The sequence below is a fragment of the Chiloscyllium punctatum genome, chromosome 25, assembly GCF_047496795.1.
Source record: "Chiloscyllium punctatum isolate Juve2018m chromosome 25, sChiPun1.3, whole genome shotgun sequence".
Taxonomy (NCBI): Eukaryota; Metazoa; Chordata; class Chondrichthyes; order Orectolobiformes; family Hemiscylliidae; genus Chiloscyllium; species Chiloscyllium punctatum.
Genome location: NC_092763.1, coordinates 61,478,993 through 61,503,128, shown reverse-complemented (window position 1 = coordinate 61,503,128; position 24,136 = coordinate 61,478,993). Strand labels below are relative to the sequence as shown.

At 42.2% G+C, this 24,136-nt stretch overlaps 1 protein-coding gene across 3 annotated transcripts in view; it reads left to right on the top strand.

Moving 5' to 3' along the window:
* The first annotated feature begins 8,643 nt into the window (after positions 1-8,643).
* LOC140495989 (serine/threonine-protein kinase PAK 3) overlaps positions 8,644-24,136 on the top strand; it is a 251,309-nt gene continuing 235,816 nt past the window's right edge. Inside the window, exon 1 of one of the 3 annotated variants that reach the window (XM_072595377.1) lies at positions 8,644-8,757. The gene's annotated coding sequence lies outside the window, so the exon portion shown is untranslated. Of the gene's footprint in view, positions 8,758-8,791; positions 8,810-24,136 lie in introns of those variants that run through there. The other 2 variants (XM_072595380.1, XM_072595378.1) reach the window with 2 other exon arrangements.

Genomic DNA, 24,136 nt, shown 5'->3' with positions numbered 1-24,136 from the left:
AAAATATATTATACATTAAAATGTATCATAACGCTAGATTGTAGTCCTCACCAGAACGAGATCTATTGAATGAATATCTTAGGCCGAACTCCATACTGTATGATATTTCCAAAGCTCAGGAGAAGCTGAACATCCCTTAGGTAAGGATGAAATCATAGGAATGCTTCCACCTCAAATTGACTATTAAGTTGTCTCTATCCCAAATCTCATATTCTGCACAACTAAAGCTGGTGCAGTAAATGCACAATAGGCCTTTGGAGAAGTTAATTTTAAAAATGAGAAGACTATTGACAGAATGCAAACTGTAGCATACCCTGTATCCCAAATGTGCATGTCATGTTAATTTAATACCTGATGGATGCCAAGCTAGTTGATTTGCATTCTGAATGATGTAAAATGTCTATGTGTGTACATAACATTGAAGTTTGGAGGACACTTTGAAAAATCAGTTAAAAAAAAGCAATGTGGGATCCTGGGATTTATAAACAAAGAGATATAGTATTATGCTGTAAGGTGATTCCTTAATACAGTTACCTTGGTGAAAAATACACTGGGTAGATTTGCTGTCACCATCCTTCTTCTGGGTCGGGATCTAAAAGGTCTGACTTCGCGCGGGAGATAAAACAACTCAGCAGTCGAACAAGGAAAGACTCTTGTCTTAAATAAGATGTATTTTATTGTATGATGACAATCAAATCTGAGTTATATTAGTGAGATAGATATTGTTACTAAAACTATGAGAGAATCCTAAATTGCAAGTCTATTTTTTTTAGATTCCTGATGAAGGGCTTATGCCCAAAATGTTGATTCTCCTATTCCTCGGATGCTGCCTGACCTGCTGTGCTTTTCCAGCACCACACTGCTGATCCCTATTTCCTTTAGATCCAAAGCTATTATTCCACTCAATTTTCTATGACATCATTACATTTGGAGATACTTAATACACTCCTTAGCATTAACCCTTTCAGCTTATTACATATCTCCCCCATCTTTATTTTCATTCTGAACATTTATACATCCATGTACATAATCACATCGACCACTACTCCATCTCCCTCAAGACTGTGACTTCATAAGTTTGGATTGTCTGGTAGTCTCATTGCACTGCCGGAATGCTTTATAGCCAATATGTTAACTTACCCAGTCATACCACTGAAGGATTGTTCCTTACTTGATGTAATTTCTATCACTGGTACTGATGGTTCCCCTTTGGAAGGTGATGAAATGAAATGCCTTTAAAGCATCTGACACCAGATTAAAATCCGCCATAACAATTTATTGTGTTGCTATCAAAATGAACTCAGTTACAATCTCTTTAAGTGGGCTCGTGAGGTGTCTTGCTCTTTAGCTTTCACATAATTACACCTCTTCCCAAACTTTACTGACACTTGCAATCTGAACTTTCTTCAGTGATGGTAGGTGTAGAAAATATTTATGCCAACCCTATACGTTCATGGGCTTTTCACATTGATTATGATATTTGCAATGTCTTTTGAGATCCCAGGCAGCCACAAGCTCTGGCTCTGCACCTGTCACTATATCTTTTCCAGGTCATCTTCCTGAAGTGAAGCTGGAATAACCACTCTTCCATTATGTACCAGTAAATTGCCCAAGATATGGCACGGTGGCTCAGTGGTTAGTCCTGTTGTCTCACGGTGCCAGTGACCTGGGTTTGATTCCAGCCTCGGGTGAGTGTTTGTGTGGAGTTTGCATGTTCTCCCTGTGTCTGCGTGGGTTTCCTGCCACAGTCCAAAGATGTGCAGGTTAGGTGAATTGGCCATGGAAAATGGTCCACAGAATTCAGGGATGTGTACGTTAGGGCATGAGTCAGGGGAAATGTGGAGTATTATGATAGGGGAATGATTCTGGGTAGGATACTCTTCAGAGGGCCATTGTGGACTTGTTGGGCCAGATGGCCAGTTTCTACATTGTAGGGATTCTAATGTAATGATTTTGATGATCAAAGCATGCGTTCTTTGCTAACGCACTAAAGATTTAGTCTGGCCATTCCTTAACACCATAGTCATGAATGATGACACATTCTTGGGCATCCTTCTGCTCCTGTCAAATTTGGTAGAGTCGATTGTGGCCATCATGTTTCATTAAGAGTATGAAACAATTCTCTTAAGTTATCGTAGCTAATGTCATGAATCCAGAAAGCCTTTAGAAATCTTCTCCTAGTTATCCCTTGACAGGTTGTTCACTGTCTGACATTTCCTTGACCTGTGTTTTCCTGGAGCTGTTCTTTGAACATTTGTAACATTACCGACTGTTTCTTGGTTGGTTGTCTATTGATTATAATTTGTTTAACTATTTCTGCCATTTTCAAAAAAATGTTTGAGGTCAAAACATGCATTTATGCTAAAGAGTCAGAATTCTTGACTGTGAAGAATGTATATATTCTCAACAGTCTGTCAGCCAGCTCTTCCAATACAGTATTGCTTTTAGCAATCATGAGAACTCTAACTCCTGGATTGTATAATTTCACTATTGTAGGTTGCATACAGTGTTTTCTTGAGTTACACATAAACTATCTCATAAAACAATGATATTCACCCCTGTAATAAGCTTACAATTAGTGAGATGTTAATTGATATAAATATCTTCTTGACAAAGGCTTTGCAAATTTGACAAAGATTCATCAGCAATTTTAACAATTATATCTTGTAGGAATTCTGACTTCAGTGTTCCATTGTTAAATTTCCTCACTAATGTGTAGATAAAAACAATGACTGAAGATGCTGGAAACCAGAGTCTAGATTAGAGTGGTGCTGGAAAAGCACAGTAGTTCAGGCAGCATCCGAGGAGCAGTAAAATCGACATTTCGGGCAAAAGCCTTCATCAGGAATACAGGCAGAGTGTCTGAAGGGCAGAGAGATAAGTGAGAGGAGGGTGGGGGTGGGGAGAAAGTAGCATAGAGAGTCTCAATAATCTGTAGAGGTCATTAATTAAATTATTTATGGATTTCCCTGGAAGTTAAACTTTTTTAGTTAAACCTAGTTCTTTAAAGAACATGTTTTGTTCTAATGTTAAACTATCAGAAGCTTCCAGAACTTTTTAGGTGAGAGGGGAGAAATACAAAAGGGTCCAGAGTGGTAATTTTCTTTCATACAGTGGGTGATGAGTGCCTGGAAAGGATTGCCACAAATAGTGGTGAAAGTGAGCACAATTTTGTCACTTAAGAAACATTTACACAGGTACATGGATGGAATGGGTATGCAGATGTATGAACCAAGTGCAGACAAGTGTGACTAATTCAATTGTGAAAACTGGCCTGCATGGACAAGTTGGACTGAAGGGCCTCTCTTTCATGCTGTTGACCTCTATGTCTCTATATCTTCATCAATAGTACCCGTTGCTTTATCTATGCTTTGGTGAGCTAGAAATTCATCATCTACAAACCCAATTAAATATGAAAGTGTACTTCCTTTTCCAGCTTCTGATTTAGTATACGGCTTGGAAGCAACCTTGTGTCTTGAGAATTGTTTTCTCCAAGAAGTCCAATTCTGTGCTTTATTTGACCCATTTCTGAAATTAAATCTTCTTGGCAATATTGTTTTGTTGCCATGTCTTCTTAATGTGATTAATTATTTATCTTATTTTAAAGGATTTTAATGATGCTGCATTTTGTTGTTGCTGTCTATTCTTTGTTTTAAAGAATTTCAATTCTGCAGTATAACAATGTTGATACCATGTACTGTTATACTGAAGGATTTTGCTGTGTTTATGTTATCAAGATGGAGGAGTTCCATCTTCTACGAGTTAAGTGGTTGACTCCCATCTTTTCATAACCAAATAAATTATTCCTTTCATTTTAATAGCTTTACTGAATGAATGTCACTGTCTGTGGCTTAAAGACAATTTCATTCTCTCAATGGCTTTACTGAATAAATTGTGCTCTGTGACATTCTATAAAATGAATCCCATTTCTTCAACAAATTTCCCAAGGCATTTCACATTTTCGATACTGCTATTGATCTCATTGCCACATATATATGACCTGAATGAGTTCCAGTATCTGGAGCCTTAACAAATTCTTCCCACCTTGTTTGAGGTTTAAATTACAAATCTCACCTTTCCTTTTGTGCCATCAACAGTATCCTAACTTTCTTCTTTCAATTGATTTTGTTTACTTAAGCTTCTAAATTTTCTAATATTGCTTTAATTCTAGACTTGTATTGTTCTCAGTGCTGTAATATAATTTTAAAATTCATTTTAATGCACTTGATTAGTGTTCCAATGCCATCATGATGTCCACCTATATATTGGGAAAGCTCACTGAGCAGGAAGCACTTTGCTGAATTCTAGCTTTCTCAGCCTGTACCATACTGTATTGCTGTATGTTTTAACATTTTTCATTTTGCTCACCAGAAAGTTCAACTCTAATTATAGAACATCTGATGGCCATTCACTCTTCTGATGAACCTCAACTTAGGACTTCTCAGATGTTCATTGGCACCTAATGCAATGTTATTGTCAAGTGTGACAAAATGTTCCAGCTCCATGGGGTCTTCTAGTTTATACTTGTTTCTGCACCTCTCTTAACACATCTGAAATATTGTTTACCATTGACTGTAGATTCAGCTTTGTTGAATCTTGCCATGAACTGCTCTTTAAAAAAAATAGGATTTTATTAAGTTCAGCTTTCTCAGTTGCTGTCTGTCAATACAAGTAGACTTCTTAAAGCTGAAGATTATTTCAAAGCTCATTGGAATCTGCACCACTGTTCATCCTGTTCTATAACAGGCCCACAATACAGTCATCTTGGTGAAGGATACATCAGGTAGATTTACTGTGATCATCCTCCTTTTATGTTATTATCTGAAGGAGCTGACTGATCCAGTGTGGTAAAAGAAAGTGACTTAGTGATCCAATGAGAAGAGGCTTTTGTCTTAAACAAAGTCTGGTTTATTACATGTTAGCCATGAGGTCCACATAATGGATGATACGACAAATATTGACATTTGTTCTTCACTCGTGGAATGTGGGCATTTCTGGCTGGGCCAGTTTTTATTGTCCTTCCTACCTGTCCTTGAGAAGTGGTGGTGACCTGCCTTCTTGATCTGCTATAGTCCATCTGCTGTAGGTACACCGACAATGCCAATAGGGAAAGAATCTCAGAATTTTGTTTCAACAACACTGAACAAACAGCAACCTATTTCCGAGTCAGGACAACTTGCAGGTGGAGGTGTTTCCATGCATCTGCTGTCCTTGTCCTTCTTAATGATAGTGATTGTAGGAGTGGAGTGTGCTCTTTAAAGATATTTGGTGATTTTCTGTAGAGTAGAAAATACATATTGCTTCTATTGAACATTGGTGGTGGAGGGAGTATGAATGTGCTACAAATCAAGTGAGCTGCTTTGTTATGTATGGTGTCAAGATGCTTGAGTGTTGTTGGATCTGGACGCATCTAAGCAAGTGGGGAATATTCACACTCTTGACTTGTGCTATGTGGCTGGTGAACAGGCTTTGGGGAGTGAGAATGAGAGTTATCCATTGCAGTGTTCATAGCCTCTGACCTGCTCTTTTAGCCAATGGTCAGTCCAGTTCAGTTTCTGGTGAATAAAAACCCCAGAATGTTGATAGTGTGGAAGTCAGTGATAAAATGCCAATGGACGCTAGGGGCCATGGTTAGATCATTTCATATTGGCGATGGTCAGTGCCTGGCATTTGTGTGGCAGAATGTTATTTGCTATTCAGCAGCCCAAGCCTAGATATTGGCTAGGTCTTGCTGCATTTGAGCATGGACTGTTTCAGTGTCTGAGGAGTTGCAAGTGGTACTGAACATTGTGCGACCATGGGCAAACATCCCTACTTATGACCTAATGATAGAGAGAAGGCCATTCATGAAGGAGCTGAAGATGGTTAGGCCAAAAAGACTATCTTGATGAGGTCTTGCAAAAATGTTCTGGAGCCGAGATGACTGATCTTCAACAACCAGAACCATCCTCCTATCTGCCAGGTACATCTCCAATCAGTAAAGAGATTTCCCCCTGATTTCCGTTGGCTTTAGTTTTGCATGGGCTCCTTGATGTTACACTCAGTCAAGTGTGGCCTTGATATCAAGGGTGGTCATTCTCACCTTGCCCCTGGAATTCAGTTCTTATATCTGTGCTTGAACAAAGGCTGTAATAAGGTGAGGAGCCGAATGGCTAAGCTTTCGAGGGACACCTGGAAGGTAGCTCTATTTTCTTAGAGATCCAGAGCTAGTCCCCCAACTGTGTTTCTATATATATTCATATTTGACAGCTTATAAAGTACTCCTCAGTATTAACACTTTCCCAACCTTAAATAACAACAGGGAAGTTAGAGAGAATCTTTATCAAACACTAGGACAACCTTAACTGGAGTACTGCCTCCAATTCGTGGCCTCACTCTTATTAAGACCAGTCCTTGGATGAGGTTACTCAATTTAATATAAAGTTAAAAATCACACCGGGTTATAGTCCAACGGTTTAATTGGAAGCACTAGCTTTTGGAGCACTGCTCCTTCACCAAGCACCTGATGAAGGAGCGGTGCTCTGAAAGCTGGTGCTTCCAAATAAACCTGTTGGACTATAACCTGGTGTTGTGTGATTTTTAATTTTGTACACCCCAGTCCAACACCAGCATCTCCAAATCAATTTAGTATGGTTCCAGATGGGATACCCCAAATTGACAAGCTGCTAGGTGAGAAGGGATGAACTGGCTCCCCTTCTTTTCTCTCTCACCCCTTTGGTTGGTTGCAACAAACCTAACTTTGAAAAGATCCCTTCCTTTCTGGATGCCTTTCTCCCAGACCAAATGAATTCAAGTTTTAAATTTAACCAGGTTTTCATGCATTAATGAGAAAGTGAATTGATCAGTTACTAAGCACCAGAAAAAATAATGACACAACACGTTATTGAATTAGAAATAGGAAATGAACCCTCAAAAGATTATAATTAAAAGATAAGCATTTCAGTTTCTAGATTCTTCATGATAAATAGATTGTATAATGTGACATCTTTTATAATGGGTGATCACGGTAGCGTTGCAAGTTGCTGTCTTTGAGATGTCTGGTTTTGCAGGTTATCTAAAATGCTTTTATCCTGTTTCTTGGAAACTTTACTTCCTCTTTCCAGCAAAGTGAGAAGCATCTTTTCTTTTTATCTGCAATATAGGGATGACTAATAGTTTTCTCAGCTGTGGCACTCATAGCACAAACCTTCACCTACTAGCACACACACACCCAGGTTGAAATTAGCCTTAAATGCCTGTGCCTGTGTGACTTGAAAAGGGAAAACAGAAACACGGTTCTCACTTGGAATACTTTCTTTTCTCCCATCATCTCTCCAGTCTGACATAACTCATAGATGTTTGCAGTACATTTCTCTTTTTGAAGTCCTCTTTAAAGTTTTCATGACACCATACAAGATGTAGTATTCCATGTGGCCAGTGAGTTAACATCTGCAGACATCTTGCCACTGTAAGCTTTTAATGTAAATATAAATTCAGTATGTCAGTAGGTACTTCGATGACATGACACTCTTCAGGAATGATGTGAATGTATTAGAGAGGGTGCAAGATGTATTTATAAGAGTAGGTCCAGGGATGAGGGACTTCCGTTATACAGATAGAGTTTAAAAAATAGGGCAGTTCTCCTCAGAGAAAAGAGGGTTGATTAGATTAGATTTCCGACAGTATGGAAACAGGCCCTTCGGCCCAACAAGTCCACACTGACCCTTGAGAGGAAATTTGATGGAGACATTTACTATCATGTGGGATCTGGGCAGAGTGGAGAACAAGAGTGTGTCCCCATTGGTAGAAGGGGCAAAAACCAAAGAATCTTGAAATGAGGAGAAAGTTTTTTTTTAAAAAAAGCAAAGGCAAATGCAGGAGATCTTTAGTATTGCACGTGCATATGGATCTGGAATGCAGCACTTAAGAGTGTGGTAAGGACGGATTCAATCCTGGCTTTCACGAGAATTATCTGAAGTGTAAGCAGGGGTCTGGGGATAAAGGCAATGGCAAGGCAATGCAAGGCAATGGGGGGGGGGGGGGAATCAATGAGGTGCTCTTGCAGAGGGCCAGCACGAGCTTGATGAATTAAATGGCCTCCTTTTACACAGTTGTATGATTGTGTGAATTTATCCTGGTCTCTTTGAGAAAGAGAGGGGGAAAAACACGGGAAATCAGCCAACAACCCCGCCTCCCATAGATCTACCACTGTCCAATGTCCCTCACGTGTGTGGATATCTCACAAGGTTCTCAGTCATATCCTCCCACAGTTGAATAGTCGCTCACTTCAGAGTGAAAAGTTGTCACCGGAAAGCGGTGCTTGAGGGTGACTCGTGCCAGTCAGTAAAGTTCCCACTAGTCAGGGGTTCAAGCCGGGGAAAGGGGAGAAGTTTAAAAAAAACAACACTGGTAGCATGTTGCGATCATTGCACATTCTTTGGAAGCCTTCTCTCTAGCACTCATACTCAAACAAATATCTGTACACGGGGGTAATTATTGATGTAGTAGGAATACGGGGAAGAAATCCTAGTTATGAAAACGAACACCGAATCGGCTTCTTTTCACAAGTGGAAAGGAGGAAACGCTGCAGTCGCTCGGAAAGAGCCTCCTGTGAGTAATTTTGATAGGGCTGACACATACTTGGAGGTTTTACTTCCGTTCTGTCCGCCATCCAGCAGGAACAATATATACATAAAAAGCCAGGCTGTGGGACCGCCTGAGAGGACAGCAGGGATGCAGAGGGAGAGCTAGCCGATAGATCGGTGAAGGGACCCAGAGGTATTTCGTTTAAATACAACAAACTGCACCCTCTTTTTGATAGAGGCACTAGGTCAGTACAGCACAGCCACAGAGAGCCAAGCACAGAGTAAAACCCTCCGCTCGGGCAGAGTAGCGGGCTCCAGGTTCTCAATCCTCCTGTCTCTCTGACTGAGCGCTCTGGGGCTCCTGTCGCTACCCCTCGCTTGCAGATTTTGCTCTCTTTTTTTAACAGTCGTGTTTAATACGCTGTAGAGCACCGGGATACGTTTAGTGTAAAGATCTTCTCAGACTTTTGTTTTAAGAAAGCGAGCTGTCAGCGTGAGTGCACAAGGCGAACTGCGCCCACAGCTGGGGAAGCCTCAGAGGAGGTACCGGTTTGTCACAAAGAGGGGAATCTCTTGCAGTTGATCATGGAGCAGTTTGGATTACACCTGCTGTTTAATAGACAGGGAGGATGTTCAAAACCCAGCTCTTCTGACCTACTCTCCAGATCTCAACGGCCAGGGTTTTAATCGCTGCTCATGTTTCCAGGAAGTTGGTGTTTTATCAACTTTCAAAAGAAAGGAGTTGTATGTTTCTATTTAAGAAATGTGATGGTTTCACATCTGAGACTTTGCCGCACTAAGCAATTTACTTTCTGCAATGCGCTGATTCTGATGTTTAGGTAGTTTGATGGTCTAGGACTTAATTAACCTGCGAATGTCAGATCTTAACAATACCCAACAATTAGTTCTGAATTATGGGTTAAATTAGTAGGTTCTAAAGATTTATGTAATCTTGTTGCATTCTAATTCCACCCTATCCCAAGCCTAGGCCTGACCCAGTTGCCTGTTTTTCACCCTTCCCTATTTAAGGTGATCTTATCTATCAGGCCCACTAGCTGTTCCCTTCAGCACACTCTCACCAGGGTGGGTTGGAGAACCTGACCACTTATATCAGTGCCCCATGCTTACATTGCTAATGGTTCTCTCCTCTCAGTCTCCCTTTCAAATCTGGCTTCAATGACTAAACCCCCCCACACAGCCCATCAAAAAAAAATCCTCCATACCCATATCCTTGCAATCACTCCATGTGCAATCTCCCTTTCAATTCAAAAGTCCTGTGTGATTGTCTCCCAAATCCAGGACATTTACCCAGCAACTGTCAGTTTGAATCTCAACAATTAGATTTCTCTGCTCTCACTACATTGTGGGTGGCACGGTGGCACAGTGGTTAGCACAGTGGTGACCCGGGTTCAATTCCCACCTCAGGCGACTGACTGTGTGGAGTTTGCACATTCTCCCTGTGTCTGCGTGGGTTTCCTCCGGGTGCTCCGGTTTCCTCCCACAGTCCAAAGATGTGTAGGTCAAGTGAATTGGCCATGGTAAATTGCCCCGTAGTGTTAGATGTAGGGGTAACTGTAGGGGAAGGGGTATGGGTGGGTGCGCTTCGGCGGGTCGGTGTGGACTTGTTGGGTCGAAGGGCCTGTTTCCAGTAATCTAATCTAATCTACATTTCATAGAGATATAGAAAATCAGAACAGGCCAAAATGGCAAATCATATTCCTGTGAAAGCAACTATAGTCATAATATCTCCTTATCCTCCTGTGGCCTTTCAAATGTTCTATCTTCCTGTAGCTCCTCTCTTCTGTTATCCAGCTCAACAGATTGAAACAGCTTAGCTTCACTTTTAGCTGTGGCATCAGAATCTCTACTTATTTCTTCTCTTCCTACCTGAAGCACCGTCACCTCTGAAAATCCCACAAAAATTCATCTTTGGTCACATCCACAATTTCATTTACATACTGCTCATTGGCTACATCATTCATAGAAATGAATTCAGTTTTATGTCATTGCTGATTACACTTGGGTGTAGCTATCAACCACTTCTTTCAACTCCTCCATTCTATATGTACTGTCAAACTGCTTGTCCAACATCAAGTCTTGGATGAGCTGAAATTTTCTCCTTAACATTTGTAACACTGAAACCGTTGTTTCTTTCACAATAAAATGTACACATCTATAATCAATTCTGTTCTCTGAACTAGCCACTGTCTTGGGTGAATCGTATTATTTTCTGCCTTAGTGTTCCATTCTGGAATGAGCTAAGCCTCCATTGTATATCATCTTTGTCACAAATGACCATCTACTTGCTCCTTTACAGCACTGCCTATCCCATCTCAGCTCACTTGTTGTTAAAGCCCTCATCCAAGCATTTGTCACATTCAGCCTATTTCAATGTGTACCTAGCCAGCCTCCAATTCTCCACCCTCACTAAACATTAGCTCAGTCAAAACTCTACTATCAAATTCCTGTAAACTTCTTCAGAACTGCCACATCCTCCGCTCAACCCTCTGTTCCTATGATTTGGGTTCCTTCTGCATCCACCTTTCCATCTGGCATTCACCTCTCCACTAAAATCTTCCTTTATAAGCCATTGTAAAACTCATCTGTTTGAGTAAGTCACCTACTCAGTGTCATTCTTGGCTCAAAATCTCTTTTTCCTCTCAAGCAACTTTGGTCATTTGTCTATGTGAAAAGGGTTAAACATAATTATATGTGTAAATTTTTGTTGTAAAATCATTATGACATACAAGTTGCTGTTTGGCTCATTGAATCCACACCCTCCTTTGTAGAGCATCACAATAGTTCCATTTTCCTGTCTTATCCCAGGGTGTTTATTTTCCTCAAGTGCCCATCTAATTTCCTTTTGAAATCAGTCATTGTCTTCCATTTAATCACCATCAAAGACAGTGAGTGCTGTGTCTGTTCCACTTGCTGGATAAAAATATTCTGTTGGTTGTGGTAATCTGGAGGATGAGATAGTTTTCAAATTGATCTGTTTTGTTTCACAATGAATCAGTGAAATTACGCACTTCAGGAATGTATTAATATCACATGCATCTATTTTTGGAAAGCCTTGGTGACTGAAAGCAATAGTTTATTTCATGTGAGATTTATGTGCAGATTCATGTGGGGGTCCACCTGCAAATACAGCAACGTGCATGTGTGTGTGCATGCGCGTGCACACACACACACATTCATTCTAACTTGTGGTGAACTGAGCCAACTAGTGAAAGAACAATTATTGAAAATATGAAAAACACTATTTTCTGCAACAGAAATGAATGTCTAAGTATGTCAGGAAATGTGGAATTCTGGAGACATGACTTGCAATGCATCATGTTCCTCATCACATATGAACAGTGATGCAATGAAACTGCAGATCCTAATGTGAAAACTATAACTAAAGAAAAAAAGTTCCTTTAACTACAGCATATGTTAGAGGATCCTGAAAACTGTACAGCTGTGTTTCTGAATTTTCTGAAATCCAAATATTACATGGAATATTTTGAAATTAAACCACTTGCAGCATACTCCATTGTATTTTACAAAATGGATTTAAAGCCTAAAAATATAATTTGTACTTTTTTGACATTTTAATTTAAATATCATCAGTTTTCTGTGCATAACATTTATGTATCCTATATAGTTATGAATTACAAATTTATATCAGAATGTGATTTCATACCTTCTTCCATAATCATTTCTGTTAGGACTGAGTTTGATATACTAAGTGCATCAATAGGTATTGTGCATTAATCCCAACCTCGACACTGCCAGTTGTGTACTGTGTTTGCATTTATAAAAGGCAATATTTATTTTAGGTGTAAAAATGTTCCAAGGTACTTCATTAAGGCATTAAAAATGAAATCTTGACATTAAGCCACAGAGGAAGGCATTAGAACAGATGACTACAATTTTGCCAAGTCATGAAAATAGAGTCAGAGATATACAGCACGGAAACAGAGCCTTTGGTCCAATTTGTCCATGCTGACCAGTTATCCTAATCTGATCTAGTCCCATTTGCCAGCACTTGGCCTATATCCCTCTAAACCCTTCCTATTCATATACCCATCCAGATGCCTTTAAAATGCTGTAATTGTACCAGTGGTGATGTTATTTCCTGTGGTGAGGTCTAGTTTTTTCATTTTCTGTGTTTGTCGCTATCTAATATCTATAGCTTGTTGTACTGTGTCTGTCCATTCATGGTCTGTTGCATGAGTGAGTAAAGATTTTTGATGCAAAATTTTCCAGTTGTATTTACGGGATCACCTTTGTCATCACTAAATGAAACAAGTTAGAGGAAACCTTCAAGGCCATCAATAATACCCTTACTGGCATAAAATTCACTAAAGAGGAGGAAAACAACAACAAACTACCATTCCTAGATGTCACAGTAGAGCGACCAGCCAATGGGAAACTTCAAACCACCGTCTACAGGAAAACAACACATACAGACTAAGTATTGAACTACAGAAGCAATCATCCCAACACCCACAAACAAAGCTGCATCAGAACATTATTTCAGCGAGCCAACACACACTGCAGCACAGAGGAACTATGCAGAGCAGAGGAAAATCACCTATACTGTGTATTAAAAAAGAATGGGTACCCAATGAACATAGTCCGCTGATCTCTCAGCAACAAACCCAATCAAGCAGACAAAACATGTCCAGAAACCCTAGCCACTCTTCCTTACATCAAAGAAACCTCGGAAATGACTGTCAGACTACTCAGACCCCTAGGCATCATGGTAGCACACAAACTCACCAACACATTAAAACAGAAGCTAATGAACTTGAAAGACCCTATACAGACAATGAGCATAACTAATGCCATTTACAAAATACTGTGCAAGAACTGTAACAAACACTACATTGGACAAACATGCAGAAAACTAGCCACCAAGATGCATGAACACCAACTAGCCACAAAAAGACATGACCCTCTCTCACTAGTATCCTCACATACAGATGAGGAAGGACACCACTTTGACGGGGACAACACATCCATCCTAGCACAAGCCAAACAAAAACACGCATGAGAATTCCTAGAAGCATAGCATTCCAACCGGAACTCTATCAATAAATATGTCGAGTTAGACCCCACCTACCAACCCCTGAGAAAAGGAACAGGAAGTGACTTCATAGGAAATGACATCACCAACCCAAAGAAACCCAAACATATAAATAGAAAGCAGGAGTTTTCAGCATTGCTTCACATGAGGTCTACTGAAGTTGTTACATAGTTAGGTAATGAAACGTCTGGAAAAGAACCTTTCAGCTCAGTGAACAAACCTACATCCAAAATTCAAATCGTTTATATAAATGATGAAAAGTAGTGGACCCAGCACTGATCCTTGTGGTAGATTACTGGTCACAAGCCTCCAGTCTGAAAAGCAACCTTCCACCATCACCCTCTGTCTTCTACCTTTGAGCCAGTTCTGTATCCAAATGGCAAGTTCTCTCTTTATTCCATGAGATCTCACCTTGCTAATCAGTCTCCCATGAGGAACCTTGTCGAACGCCTTACTGAAGTTCATACAGATCATGCCCACCACTCTGCCCTCATCGGTTCTCTTTGTTACTTTCTCAAAAAATTAAATCAAGTTCGTGAGACATGATTTCCCACACACAAAGCCATGTTGACTATCCTTAATCAGTCCTTGCCTTTCTAAATACATGTACATCCTGTCCCTTAGGATTCCCTCCAACAACTTGCCCACCACTGATGTCAGACTCACTGGTCTATAGTTCCCTGACTTTTCATAACCAACTTTCTTAAATAGTGGCACCACGTTAGCCAACCTGCAGTCGTCCGGCACCTCACCTGTGATTGTTGACGATACAAGTATCTCAATGCTGAAAACTCCTGCTTTCTATCTCAGTAAGCAATCAGTTCCCTAAATTCCCAGAGTTCTAGGGTACACCTGATCAGGTCTTGGGGATTTATCTACTTTTGTGCATTTTAAGACATCCAGCACCACCTCCTCTATAATATCATTTTTTCAAAATGTCACCATGTATTTACCCACATTCTATATCTTCCATGTCAATCTCCACAGTAAACACTGATGCAAATAACTCACTTAGTATCTCCCCCATATCCTGCAGCTCCACGCATAGGCTGCATTGCTGATCTTTGAGGGGCCCTATTCTCTCCTTAGTTACCCTTTTGTCCTTAATGTATTTTAAAAAACCCTGCTTGCCAAAGCTATCTCATGTCCCCTTTTTGCTCTCCTGATTTCCCTCTTAAGTATACGCCTACTGCCTTTATACTCCTCTAAGGATTTGCATGATCTCTCCTGTCCACGCCTGACATATGCTTCTTTCTTTTTCTTAGCCAAAACCTCAATTTCTTTAGTCATCCAGCATTCCCTACACCTACCAGCCTTTTAGATTACTTAGTGTGGAAACAGGCCCTTCGGCCCAACAAGTCCACACCGACCCACCGAAGCACAACCCACTCATACTCACTTCCCTATATTTACCCCTTCACCTAACACTACGGGCAATTTAGCATGGCCAATTCACCTACCCTGCACATTTTTGGACTGTGGGAGGAAACCTGAGCACCCCGGAGGAAACCCACGCAGACACAGGAAGAATGTGCAAACTCCACACAGTCAGTCGCCTGAGGCGGGAATTGAACCCGGGTACCTGGTGCTGTGAGGCAGCAGTGCTAACCACTGTGCCACTGTGCCGCCCTAGCAGGAATGTACTGTCTCTGGACTCACATTATCTCATTTTTGAAAGCCTCCCATTTTGCAGCTGTCCTTTTACCTGCGAACATATGCCCCTAATCAGCTTTTGGAAGTTCTTGCCTAATACTGTGAAAATTAGCCTTTCTCCAACTTTAGAATTTCAACTTTTAGATCCGGTCGATCCTTTTCCATCACTACTTTAAAACTAATAGAGTTATGGTCACTGGTTCCAAAGTGCTCCCCCACTGACAACTCAGTCACCTGCCCTGCCTTATTTCCCAAGAGTAGGTCAAGTTTTGCACCTTCTCTAGTAGGTACATGCACATACTGAATCAGGAAATTGTCTTGTGCACTCTTAACAAATTCCTCTCCATCTAGACCTTTAACACCATGGCGGTCCCAGTCTATGTTTGGAAAGTTAAAATCCCCTATCATAACCACCCTATTATTCTTACAGATAACTGAAATCCCCTTAAAAAGTTGTTTCTTAACTTCCCGCTGACTATTAGGGGAGCTATAATAATGTGATAGTCTGTTTCCTATTTCTAAGTTCCACCCAAATAACTTCTTTGGATGTATTCCCATGTATATCCTCCTTAATTCAGCAGTAATACTATCCCTTATCAAAAAAGCCACTCCCCCTCCTCTCTTGCCTCCCTTTCTGTTCTTCCTGTAGCATTTGTATCCTGGAACATTAAGCTGCCAGTCCTGTCCATCCCTGAGCCATGTTTCTGTAATTGCTATGATATCCCAGTCCCATGTTCTTAACCATGCCCTGGGTTCATCTGCCTTCCCTATTAGCCTCCTGTTACCTAATCCTGATAGCTTTGTTTAATAGAAAATTGAAGAATGATTACCCTACAATAGGAAAAATGTAGGATGTCTCAATTTTCAGCCATCACCCACCCAACCCCCACCCCAAAAACATCAAAACTCAGAATGCTTCTTTTCCAATGCTATACTGAACAAAGGGGTCTTGGACAATTTAGCAATATAGCCATGCATCAGGGCATTATGAAAACTGAAAGAACTGCAGATGCTGTAAATCAGATACAAAAACAGAAATTGCTGGAAAAGCTCAGCAGATCTGGCAGCATCTGTGGAGAGGAATCACAGTTAATGTTTCAGATCCAATAACCCTTCCTCAGTTCTTCCTCATTTCTCTCCACAGATGCTGCCAGATCTGCTGAGCTTTTCCAGCATTTTCTATTTTTTGTATCAGGGCATTATGATTGCTTTAAGCTGCAAGCTATATTTTTGTAAATCAAAGTTTCTTTAATACGTGTTAGTAAGAAAAGTTTTTCACTATGATGTAGAGACAGTTTCAGAATCAGAATATTTATGTATATTTTTCTAAGCACGTGAAACAGCACTTAATCTACGATAAGGATGGTCGGCACCTTAAATCTAAATCACTTTGAAACAGATAGAGTAGCTTCATTTGTCATTTCTACACATACAGCTGGTACAATAAAAATAAACAGTGTTCCAGCAGGATCAAGGTACTATATGAACATACCGACTACACAAGAGTACGGTCATACATAGGGCAGCATAAAATGCAAAGAAAAGAGCAAAACAGCACAGTAATTCCTGACAAAACAAGATAGTAGGTACAATAGTGGGCAAATTACAATGTATCAATGAACATTCATTAATAAAACATCATTTGGGTGGCTCAGTGGTTAGTACTGCTGCCTCACAGCACCAGGGTCCCACATTCGATTCCAGCCTTGGGCGACTGTCTGTGTGGAGTTTGCATGTTCTCCCCGTGTCTGCATGGGTTTCCTCCGGGTGCTTCGGTTTCCTCCCATAGTCCAAAGATGTGCAGGTCAGGTGAATTGGCCATGCTAAATTGCCCATAGTGTTAGGTAGGAAATGGGTCTGGGTGGGTTACTCTTCGGAGGGTCAGTGTGGATGGTTGGGCCGAAGGGCCTGTTTCCACACTGTAGGGAATCTAATCTAATCTATTTTAGTGGCAATTCAAAAAGTCATATGAAAATTGCAAATGGAATAAAATGTCATCATACTGTGTTAAGGAGCCTGATGGCTTGGGGGAAGAAACTGTTGCACCGTTTGGCCCTGAGAGACCGAATGCTCCGGTATTTTCTACCAGATAACAGGAGAGAGAAGAGTTTGAGTGAGGGGGGCATTGGCCTTGTGGATGCAGCATGTTGTGTAAATGTCTGTAATGGAGGGAAGAGAGACCTGACGATCTTCTTAGCTGTCCTCACTATCCGATTTAGGTCCTTATGATCCAAGCCAGTGCAATCTCTGAACCAGGCAGTGATGGAGCAGATTAGGGTACTTTCAATGAACCCTGGTTAGAATGTGGTGAGGGTTGGGTTGGGAGATAGGCTTTCTTGGCTATGGAGCTGGTGTTGAGGGACCAAGTGAGATTCTCCTCCAGCTAGATGCCAAGAAAGTTGGAATTCTTCATGATCTCCATGGGGGAGCTGTTGATATCCAGTGGAGAATGTTCGGTCTGTGCCTTCCTGAAGTCAACAACCATTTCTTCCATTTTGTCCACGTTCATAGACAGGTTGTTGGCTCTGCACCAGTCCATTAGCTGCTGCACTTCCTCTCTGTATGCTGACTTGTTCCTGCTAATGAGACCCAATACCGTCATGGCATCAGTGAACTTAATAATATAATTTGAGCTGTGCATCGCTGCACAGTCGTGTGTCAGCAGGGTGAATAGCAGTGGACTGAGCACACAGCCGTGGGGCCCGCCTGTGCTCAGTGTGATGGTGTTGGAGATGCTGTTTCCAATTCGGACTAACTGAGGTCTCCCAGTCAGGAAGTCCAGGATCCAGTTACACAGGGAGGTATTTAGGCCCAGCAGACTCAGCTTTCCAATCAGGTGCTGAGGAATGATAGTGTTAAATGCAGAACTGAAGCCTATGGGCAATAATCTAATGTAGGTGTCCTGCTTGTCCAGGTGGATGAAGGCCAGATGGAGGGTGGTGGAGATAGCATCATCTGTTGAACGGTTGAGACAATACACGAACTGCAGGGTGTCCGGTGAAGGGGGCAGTGGAGTCTTAATATGCCTCATCACGAGCCTCTCGAAACACTTCATGATGTAAGTGCAACAGGGCGGTAGTTGTTGAGATAGGACACTGAAGACCTCTACGGCATGGGAACAATGGTAGCGGCCTTGAAGCATGTTGGAACTATGGCGCAGTTCAGGGAGATGTTAAAACTATCTGTTAAAACATCGCCATCATGTCAGTGCATCCTCTGAGCACTCTGCCAGGGATGTAATCTGGTCCAGCAGCCTTACGTGGGTTGACTCTGCGTCAGTCGTGGAAAGACACAGCACCTGGTCATTGTGGGAGGGGTGGACGTCCTCGCTGCCACGTTGTTTCATGCCTCAAACTGTGCATAGAAGTTATTCAACTCAACCAGGAGAGAGGCATCCCCAGCACAAGCAGGCGATGCTGTTCTGTGTTTGGTGATGGCGTGGATACCCTTCTCCGTTCTCTGCCTGTCGCCGCTGTCCTGAAAAAGGCTGTGTATTCCCTGTGTGAATGCACACTTTGCCTCTTTGATGGCCCGGGTCACGCTGGCCCTCGCTGTTGTTAGGGCCACCTTATCATCTGCTCTGAAGGCGGAATCTCAGATCCTCAGCGGTGCACACACCTTTGGGTCATCCACGGCTTTTGGTTGGGGCGAGAAGAGATGTCTTAGACACAGTGACATCGTCAATGCACGTGTTAATGTAGCAAATCACCGACACTGTGTACTCCTCTAATTTGATGGTATCACCATCGGTTGCCACCTCCATGGACATGCACCAGTCAGTGCACTTAAAACAGTCTCGAAGAGCAGAAATGGCTCCTGCCAGCCAGGTTTTCACCTGCTTCTGAACTGGTTTGACCTGTCTGACGAGTGATCTGTACGCTGACATTAGCATAACAGCGATGTGGTCTGAAGAGCTGAGGTGGGCCCGGGGCTCTACCCTGTTTGCATTGGGGATGTTTGTATAAACAAGATCCAGCTTGTTCCCCTCCCTCGTCACAAAGTCCACATGCTGATGGAATTTAGGGAGCACACTCTTGAGATTCGCTTGGTTAAAATCAACAGCAGCAATAAACAGGGTGTGCGTTCTGCAATGCACTAATAGCAGCATACAGTTCAGAGTGCCTCCTTGGCATTAGCACTGCGAGGAATATACACTCCGACTATAAGGACAACAGTAATTTCCCATGGCAAATAAAATGGTCTACATCTAACAATCACAAAATCTACCAGTGATGAGCATTAACTGGAGACTAGCACAGAGTCCTTGCACCATTTCATGTTGATGTGGACACACAGACGCCACCCCGAGGTAAAATCAATAAGGGTTTGATAAAGCAAATTTATTTCTGAGCATTCATGATATTTAAAATGAATCATTGAAAGATGGTTTAATATCAAATAAAGTATGTATTGATTTTGTATCTCGACACTTTTTTAAAATTAGTCTTGTAGTAAAACCTACTTTGAAGGCAGAGTTAAATTGATGATTATCATTGTAGCCCTGCTCTTTATTTCACTGATTTTGTTTTGGTGGGCTTTATTTCAGTTTTACCGCTCAAAACCTTTTATTTTATTGTGAAAAATTTAGCCTAGAAATTGTTTCAGAGATACAGGCTACATATTGGGAAAATGTGCAATAGTATCCAATAATATTTGGGGTAGGGATTTACGCACATTCTTTGCCTGGTTTTGATCTTCTCTGGGATTATTATAGGGTCTGGAAGTGGGAAGAGAGAGAGAAAGGGGGTAGGAGAGGTTCCTAAGAATACACATGTGACCAATTGCTGATATAATTATTCATCAAGCGAAGGCTTGGGCTTGAAATTATGTTGAGTTGGTTATGGAGCTTCACCTTTTGCTTCAGAAAGCGATGCAGATAATTTATAAATTAAGTGCTACTGCTTGTAGTTAGCAAGCTCACCTTGCATCTCTCCAATTCTTTTCAAGGTGGTGTAAAAGGACTAAGTTATTTTGCTGTCCATGGTGCCGCAAGGAGATAATTGATGCTAGAACATAGAACATAGAACACAGAACATAGAACAGTACAGCCCACAATGTTGTGCCAACCACTGATCCTCATGTATGCACCCTCGAATTTCTGTGACCATATGTACGTTGAGGAGTCTCTTAAATGTCCCCAATGACCCTGCCTCCACAACTGCTGCTGGCAACGCATTCCATGCTCTCACAACTCTGTGTAAAGAACCCGCCTCTGACATCCCTTCTATACTTTCCTCCAACCAGCTTAAAACTATGACCCCTCGTGTTAGTCATTTCTGCCCTGGGAAATAGTCTCTGGCTATCGACTCTATCTATGCCTCTCATTACCTTGTATACTCAATTAGGTCCCCTCTTCTCCTCCTTTTCTCCAATGAAAAAAGTCTGAGCTCAGTCAACCTCTCCTTATAAGATAAGTCCTCCAGTCCAGGCAGTATCCTGGTAAACCTCCTCTGAACCCTCTCCAAAGCATCCACATCTTTCTTATAATAGGGCGACCAGAACTGGACACAGTATTCCAAGTGCGGTCTAACCAAAGTTTTATAGAGCTGTAACAAGATCTCACGACTCTAAAACTCAATACCCCTGTCAATGAAAGCCAAAACACCATATGCTTTCTTAACAACCCTGTCCATTTGGGTGGCCATTTTAAGGGATCTACGTACCTGCACCCCAAGGTCCCTCTGTTCCTCCACACTACCAAGAATCCTATCCTTAATCCTGTACTCAGCTTTCAAATTCGACCTTCCAAAATGCATCACCTCACATTTATCCAGGTTGAACTCCATCTGCCACCTCTCAGCCCATCTCTGCATCCTGTCAATGTCCCGCTGCAGCCTACAACAGCCCTCTATACTGTCAATGACACCTCCAATCTTTGTGTCATCTGCAAACTTGCTGACCCATCCTTCAATCCCCTCATCCAAGTCATTAATAAAAATTACAAACAATAGAGGCCCAAGGACAGAGCCCTGTGGAACACCACTCACCACAAACTTCCAGGCAGAATATTTTCCTTCTACTACCACTCGCTGTCTTCTGTTGGCCAGCCAATTCTGTATCCAGACAGCTATGTTCCCCTGAATCCCATTCCTCCTGACCTTCTGAATGAGCCTACCATGGGGAATCTTATCAAATGCCTTGCTAAAGTCCATATACACCACATCCACAGCTCGACCCTCATCAACTTTTCTAGTCACATCCTCAAAGAACTCGATAAGGTTTGTGAGGCATGACCTGCCCCTCACAAAGCCGTGTTGACTGCATTTAATCAAGCCATGCTCTTTCAGATGGCCATAAATCCTATCCCTCAGAATCCTTTCTAACACCTTGCAGACGACAGATGTGAGACTTACTGGTCTGTAATTGCCGGGGATTTCCCTATTTCCTTTCTTGAAGAGAGGAATTACATTTGCCTCTCTCCAGTCCTCAGGTACGACTCCAATGGAGAGTGAGGATGAAAAGATCTTCACAAGTGGCGAAGCAATTGCATTTCTCGTTTCCCAAAGCAGTCGAGGACAAATCTGGTCCAGGCCTGGCGACTTGTCAATCTTAATGTTTGACAACATTTTCAGCACACCAGCTTCCTCTATCTCTATCCATTCCAGCATGCACACCTGCTCTTCAAAGGTTTCATTCACTACAAAGTTCGTTTCTTTCGTAAAGAAGGAAGCAAAAAACTCATTTAGGGCTTCCCCTACCTCCTCAGATTCCACACACACATTCCCAATGCTATCCCTGATCGGGCATACTCTTTCTTTGACCATTCTCTTATTCCTCACATAAGTGTAAAATGCCTTTGTATTTTCCCTAATCCGTTCTGCCAAGCCTTTCTCATGCCCCCTCCTGGCTCTCCTCAGACCATTTTTAAGCTCCTTCCTTGCCTGCCTGTAATCTCTAGAGCTGAGCTTGACCCTAGCTACCTCCACCTTACGTAAGCTACTTTTTTTCCTTTTGACGAGAAGCTCCACTGCTCTCGTCATCCAAGGTTCCTTTATCTTACCACTTCTTGCCTATCTCAGAGGGACATATTTATTCATCACTTGCAACAACTCTTCCTTAAACAGTCTCCACATGTCTATAGTGCCTTTACCGTGGAACAATTTCTCCCAATCCATGCTTCCTAACTCATGTCTAATCGTATCATAGTTTCTTCTTCCCCAATTAAATATCCTCCCATTTTGTCTAATCCTCTCCTTCTCCATAGCTATGTAGAATGTGAGGCAGTTGTGGTCACTATCACCAAAATGCTCTCCCACCACAAGATCTGATACCTGCCCCGGCTCATTGCTGAGCACCAAGTCTAGAATGGCCTCGCCCCTTGTCGGCCTGTCAACGTACTGAGTTAGGAAACCCTCCTGAACACACCTTACAAAAACAGCTCCATTCAAATCTTCTACTCGAAGGAGGTTGCAATCAATATAAGGAAAGTTAAAGTCACCCATTACAACAATCCTACTACGTCCACACTTTTCCAAACTCTGCCGAGCTATGCTTTCTTCCATCTCCCTGCTGCTATTGGGGGGCCTGTAGTAAACCCCTAACGAGGTGACTGCTCCCTTGCTGTTCCTAATTTCCACCCATACTGACTCGGTAGGCAGACCTTCCTCGACAATGGAAGCTTCTGTAGCTGTGATATCCTCTCTGATTAGTAGTGCTACACCCCCTCCTCTTTTTCCCCCCTCCCTATTCTTTTTAAATGCTCTAAACCCTGGAACATCCAGCAACCATTCCTGCCCCTGAGAAACCCATGTTCTGTTATGGCCACAACATCATAGCACCAGGTACTGATCCATGCTCTAAGTTCGTCACTTTTATTCCTGATACTCCTTGCGTTAAAGCAAACACACTTTAACTGATACCTTGGTTCCTTGCCAGGAAAATCCTTCCCACTAGCTGGTATACCTCTTGCTACTGCCTCATCTGCATCAACTCTCACCTCTGGTATACAGCTCAGGTTCCCACCCCCCTGCCATACTAGTTTAAACCCTTTCGAACTACTCGTGCAAACCTTCCACCCAGGACATTGGTCCCCTTCCAGTTCAGATGCAACCCGTCCTTCTTGTACAGGTCCCACCTCCCCAGAAGGCATCCCAATTATCTACATATCTGAAGCCTTCCCTCCTACACCAGCTGTGCAGCCACATATTAAGCTGTGCCCTCTCCCTGTTCCTCGCCTCGCTATCTCGTGGCACCGGTAGTAAACACTACTCTGTTCGTCCTGCTTTGCAGCTTCCATCCTAACTCCCTGAAATCACTTTTTATATCCTCGATCCTTTTCCTGGCTATATCATTAGTGCCACTATGTAACAAGATATCTGGCTGTTCGCCCTCCCCTTTTAGAACCTTATACACCCGATCAGAGATGTCCCGGACCCTGGTACCAGGGAGGCAACATACCTTCCAGGAATCCCGATCCTGACCACAAAATCTCCTGTCGATTCCCCTAACTATCGAGTCCCCTACCATGAGTACTCTTCTATTCTGCCCCCTTCCCTTCTTTGCCACAGTGTCAGGCTCAGTGCCAGAGAACTGACTGCTATGGCTTTCCTCTGGTAGGTCATCCCCCCCCAGCAGTATCCAAAACGGTATACTTATTGCTGAGGGGAATGTCCACAGGGGATCTCTGCACTGTCTGACTGTCCCCTTTCCTCCCCCTAACTGTAACCCATTTATCCTTGTCCTGAGCCTTAGGAGTGACTAACTCCCAGTAACTCCTCTCAATTACCCCCTCAGCCTTCCGAATGATCCGTAGTTCATGCAGCGCCAGCTCCAATTCCCTAACACGGTTTTCAAGGAGCTGGAGTTGGGTGCACTTCCCACAGATGTAGCCAGCAGAGACGTGTGC